The sequence below is a fragment of the Lathyrus oleraceus genome, chromosome 1, assembly GCF_024323335.1.
Source record: "Lathyrus oleraceus cultivar Zhongwan6 chromosome 1, CAAS_Psat_ZW6_1.0, whole genome shotgun sequence".
Taxonomy (NCBI): domain Eukaryota; kingdom Viridiplantae; phylum Streptophyta; class Magnoliopsida; order Fabales; family Fabaceae; genus Lathyrus; species Lathyrus oleraceus.
This window is the reverse complement of record NC_066579.1, coordinates 256010910-256017039: the sequence shown is the minus strand read 5'-3', so window position 1 is coordinate 256017039 and position 6130 is coordinate 256010910. Positions and strand designations below refer to the sequence as shown.

Below are 6130 nucleotides of genomic sequence, written 5' to 3'. Positions count from 1 at the left end.
AGCAATCGGAACTGACATGGGTGGAAAAAGGCTCTCCTCATCAACCCTCTGGACAAACAGAAGTCGATGTCCATGGTAGTGTACCCACAGTAGATCCGGAGATGTGACAGCTTGCGAGACAGACCTAAAGCGACAGCAATCTGCGTGATGATTCCGCCGACATGGATGACTCCTTCGGTAGATCTGGAGATACCGCTGAGACTATATAACAAGAAGTTCCCACATGCTACTGAGCGAGACTGGGATGCACAAAATAATAGGAAGATCTCCTCTTCACTCAGTAATGTCTCCGCATCCGGCCTTCCCAAGAAGGAATGTGCCAATATCATCTGAAAGTATCTGAAGGCGGGGTTATGTATAACATGAGATAGCTGCGTAGATCGATCCTGGCTTCCTCCACCTGATATATCACTCCAAAACATCTCAACCTCCTTACCCAGAAAATATCCCATAGGTGTTTCTGGGATAGCATCAGGAGTGGTCTGGAAGCCTAGTAGGTCGCCGAACTCTTTCTGGCTGAAAGAGTACTCAACTACAAAGAGCCTGAAAGCAGCATACCCATCTGGTCCAGAGTATGGGTCATAGTCAAATGAACTCAGGAACTCCAATGTTAGGTTCCTGTAGGTGTTACTCAAGTCACCAGCAAACTCGTCCCAGTGAAGCTGGTGGCTAAGGAATCGGATACTCGGCTCAATGCCCAGTGCCTCTATATAGTGCTGATCAGGATAACATGTAGGTACCATAGGGCGCTGATACAGAGCGATGTAGCGCTCTCTCTGAGCATTATCTCTATAGGCCACGTCCATGTCATCGAAATCCTGCATCCTGTAAAAGTTAAGAAAGTGATCCTAAAAATGCAAACCATTCAAATTTTAGTCTTAATGCAAAATATGATAAAACAAAAATAAAATTAAATAAATGTGAAAATTTAAAATAGAAGAAAAACAATGGGTTGCCTCCCATGGAGCGCTTGTTTAACGACATTAGCTTGACGATTAGAATTTATACACCTGTAGTAGTAGGGGTTGGTGGATCAATCAGGGTGTGGCTTGAGTAGTATGCTGGAATGTCTCCTCCTTCGTAGAGCTTCAGTCTTTGTCCATTTATAATATGAATGGACTACAGGTTTCGTTCTTGATTTCTACGGCTCTGGATCTCAGAATCTTGGATACTTCGAAAGGACCAGTCCATCTTGAACGTAGCTTTCCAGGGAAGAGTCGTAACCTAGAGTTGAAAAGGAGAACAGGATCGCCTATATTGAAGTTTTTCTTTACTATTCTTTTGTCGTGATAGGCTTTTGTTCTTTCTTTGTATATTTTTGCATTCTCGTAGGCAGATTGCCTAAGTTCTTCTAGTTTATGAATGTCTAGGGTACGCTTTTCTCCAGCGGCTAGGTAGACTAAATTCAAAGTTTTAATGGCCCAATAGGCCTTATGCTCTAATTCGAACGGTAAGTGACGGGATTTTCCATAAACTAGTTGGTAAGGAGTAGTTCCTATAGGGGTTTTGAAAACGGATCTGTAGGCCCATAATGCTTCTTGAAACTTCTGAGACCAATCTCTCCTAGAAATAGAAACAGTTTTCTCTAGGATTTGTTTTATCTCCCTATTAGATACTTCTACTTGGCCACTAGTCTGTGGGTGGTATGGTGTTGCTACTCTATGCCTAACTCCATATTTTCTTAAAAGTTTGTCAAATATTCTCGATATGAAGTGTGATCCTCCATCGCTTATGACTAAACATGGTGTTCCAAATCTAGGGAATATATAGTTTTTAAATAGTTTGATTACTACCCTAGTGTCGTTTGTGGGTGCAACTATAGCTTCGATCCACTTAGACGCATAGTCTACAGCTACTAAGATATACCTGTTTCCTAAGGATGGTGGGAAAGGTCCCATGAAATCTATACCCCATACGTCAAAGAGTTCTACTTCCTGAATGTTTCTTAGAGGCATTTCATCATGCCTTGAAATGTTTCCAGTGCGTTGGCATCTATCACATTTGACAATGCAAGCATAGACATCACGCCACATGGTAGGCCAGAATAGGCCAGCTTGAAGAATCTTGGCGTATGTCTTAGAGGTGCTCGCATGTCCACCATAGGGTGCAGAATGACAATGCTCGATAATACTATTTACCTCTTCTTCTGGTACGCAACGGCGAAAAATGCCATCTTTACCCCTTTTGAAAAGGAGTGGTTCGTCCCAATAGAAGTTTCTCACATCGTGGGAGAATTTCTTCTTGCGGTGGTAGTCAAGATCAGGGGGTACTATATCAGCAGCTAGGTAATTAACGAAGTCTGCATACCAGGGTACGTCACTTATTGCTAAGGAATTTTGGGGATGCTCATGAGGGCTTAGGTTATCATCTTCAATGATTTCTACTCTAGCTATCAGTCTATCATACGCGAAATTATCATTTATGGGTACTAGTTCTGGTTTTAGATGTTCTAGCCTAGAAAGGTGATCGGCTACTACATTTTCAGTGCCTTTTTTTATCTCTTATGTCTAAATCAAACTCTTGTAGTAATAGAATCCATCGGAGTAACCTGGGCTTGACATCTTTTTTACTTAATAGGTAACGAATGGCAGCATGATCAGTGTAAACTATAATTTTTGCTCCTACTAGATAAGATCTAAATTTGTCTATAGCGAAAACTACAGCGAGTAATTCTTTTTCAGTTGTTGCGTAGTTAAGTTGGGCAGCATCTAGGGTTCTACTGGCATAATAAACGACATGTAATTTTTTATCTTTCCTTTGTCCTAGAACGGCTCCAACTGCATAATCACTAGCATCGCACATTATCTCAAAAGGTTCTGACCAATCAAGTGGTTTCATAATGGGTGTTGAGATCAATGCTTGCTTTAAAAGATTAAATTCGTCATTACATTTTTCATCGAAAATGAATTCAGCATCTTTCATTAAAAGTCCAGTTAAAGGTTTAGTTATTTTGGAGAAGTCCTTAATGAAACGCCGGTAGAATCCAGCGTGTCCAACAAAGCTTCGGACTTCTCTGATGGTTTTTGGTGGTTTTAGGTTTTCTATAACTTCTATTTTAGCTTTATCTACCTCTATACCTTTTTCGGAAACTATATGTCCTAAAACTATTCCTTCGGTCACCATGAAATGACACTTTTCCCAGTTTAGCACGAGGTTCACCTCCACGCATCTCTCCAGGATTTTCTCAAGGTTAGCAAGACAATTGTGGAAATCAAATCCGCAAACCGAGAAATCATCCATAAACACTTCCATGATACCATCTAGGTAATCTGCAAAGATTGACATCATGCAGCGTTGGAAAGTAGCTGGGGCATTACAGAGGCCGAATGGCATTCGTCTATAGGCAAAAGTTCCATAAGGGCATGTAAAGGTAGTTTTTTCTTGATCTTCGGGGTGGATATGTATTTGGAAGAATCCAGAGTATCCATCTAGATAACAGAAGTAAGAGTGTCTGGCTAGACGCTCCAACATTTGGACTATAAATGGTAAAGGGAAATGGTCCTTCCTGGTTGCTTTATTTAATTTTCTATAATCTATACACATCCGCCATCCTCCTTCTAAACGTTTTTCTACATGTTCACCTTTATCGTTTTGCACGACTATGATGCCTCCCTTTTTAGGTACTACATGTACAGGGCTTACCCACTTACTATCCAAGATTTGGTAGATGATACCTGCCTCAAGTAACTTAAGAACTTCCTTTTTTACAACATCACTCATTATAGGGTTTATTCTTCTCTGATGTTCTCTGGAGGGTGTTGAATCTTCTTCGAGCGAAATCCGATGCATGCATACGGATGGGCTTATACCTTTCAGGTCAGAGATATTATATCCTAAGGCTGAGGGATATCTTCGTAAAACGTGTAAAAGTTGGTTTGTTTCCTCTTGGCTCAAGGTAGCACTGACTATAACTGGACGATTCATCTTTTCATCGAGGAACTCATATCTCAGGTTCTTAGGCAGTTCCTTATGTTCTAAGGTTGGTTTCTTAGGGCATGGCATAGGATCTGGAGTAAGGGATAAACATTCGTAAAGGTTATCATCGATGTAGGGTTTCTTAAAGTCATCATCTTCCCTTATGTGAGTTGATGGTAACTTAATTGTTTTTATAATTTCTTTTTGTTCTAATTCTCTAACACATTCATCAATGATATCTAAGGCATAACACGAGTCTCCCATCACAAATGCCATAAGAAATTTCGAAAGTATAAATTCTATTTTTTCGTCACCTACCTCAAATGTCAACTTTCCTTTCTTGACATCTATTATGGCTCCTGCAGTCGATAAGAATGATCTACCTAGAAGGATTGGTATATCATTGTCCTCTTCGATGTCCATGACAACAAAATCAGTAGGGATAAATAACTGACCTATCCTAACAGGAACATCTTCTAAAATGTCTATCGGATATTTAACAGATCTATCGGCTAACTGAAGTGACATTTTAGTGGGTTGTAATTCTCTTAAGTTTAACCTCTCACAAACTGCTAAAGGCATTAGGCTCACACTAGCTCCTAGGTCTAGAAAAGCTTTTTCGATGACATGATTACGCAAAAGGCAAGGAATGGAGAAATTTCCAGGATCTTTATCTTCCTTCGCTAATTTGTCCTCGGAAATAGCATTCCATTCCAAAGGCTTCGGATCGTCAAGTCTACGTTTGTTGGTAAGGATATCTTTGAGAAACTTTTCATAAGAAGGTATTTGGGTGATGGCTTCTGTGAAAGGGAATTCTACATGAAGCTTTTCTATAACTTTAATAAATTTTTGATACTGTTTATTGATCTGGGTTTGTTTGAGTCTTTGCGGATATGGTATAGGGGGTTTATATGGAGGGGGTGGTACGTAAGTTTTATCTTTAGGTTCTTCTCCTTTTTCTCGACCTTCCTGGTTTTCAGATTCCTCTAGTTCCTTTACTTCGTCCGGGGGCTTGGTATATTCCTTAGAAGTTTCGGGTTCACTCAATCTAGGGTTTGGTGGCTCATCATAAGCGTTCCCACTTCGTAGGGTAATGACATTGGCTTGTCCTCTCGGATTTTGTTGAGGTTGTCCAGGGAATTATCCTCCAGGTGTAGTCTGAGGGGCTTTGTTTAAAGCTACCCGAGAGATCTGGGTTTCAAGCATCTTAGTATGAGTAACTATTTGGTCAACCTTGGGTCCTAACTGAGTAATCAATTCGTTAACATGAATGTTTTGGTTCATGAACTCCTTGTTTTGTTGGGTTTGAGCGGTGATAAAATTTTCCATAATTTTCTCAAGGCTCGGCTTTGGTGGCACAAATTGCATAGGTTGATTCGATCTTGGGGCTTGATAACTAGGTCTCGGAGGTGCATTATTTTTTATAGGGTTATTGTTTTTATAGGAGAAGTTCGGGTGATTCCTCCATCCGGGGTTATAGGTATTCGAGTATGGGTTCCCTTGGGTGTAGTTCACTTGCTCAGAGTGGGTTTCGTTTAATAGACTGCATTCTGCAAATTGGTGTCCTTTGGTTCCACATATCTCACAATCCGACGAAACTGCGGCTACAGTATTCGGATTTATGCACATATGCTCGACCTTAAGGGCTAATGTGTCCATTTTAGCTTGCATCATGTCTATAGAGCTTAGTTCATACACTCCTCCTTGGGCTTCCTTCTTCTCAACTGTCACTCGTTCGACTCCCAATGATTGACGGTTTTGAGCCATATCTTCCATGAGGGCACTAGCTTCAGGATAAGGTTTATTCATCAGAGCACCGCCTGCGGCAGCGTCGATGGTCATCTTCGTGTTATAGTGAAGTCCATTATAGAAGGTTTGAATGATTAACCAATTTTCTAAACCATGATGTGGGCATGCTCGTAACAACTCTTTATATCTCTCCCAAGCTTCGAACAACGATTCTCCTTGGTTTTGGGTAAATCTAGTTATATGGTTTCGAAGAACGACGATTTTACTCAGGGGAAAATATCTAGCAAGAAAAACTCTTCTAAGGTTATCCCAAGTCGTAATGGAATTGGGTGGAAGGGAATCTAACCATGATAGGGATTTATCTCTGAGGGAAAAAGGAAATAATCTTATATGTATTGCCTCAGGAGAAGCTCCATTGGTTTTAAAAGTGTCCGCTAATTGAAGAAATATTTTTAAATGTTGGTTT

General features: G+C 40.5%; 1 non-coding gene across 1 annotated transcript; it reads left to right on the top strand.

Moving 5' to 3' along the window:
• Positions 1-5812: 5812 nt before the first annotated feature.
• Positions 5813-5919, top strand: LOC127117200 (small nucleolar RNA R71). The gene has a single exon (XR_007801957.1). It is a non-coding gene; the product is annotated as a small nucleolar RNA R71 (small nucleolar RNA).
• Positions 5920-6130: the final 211 nt, after the last annotated feature.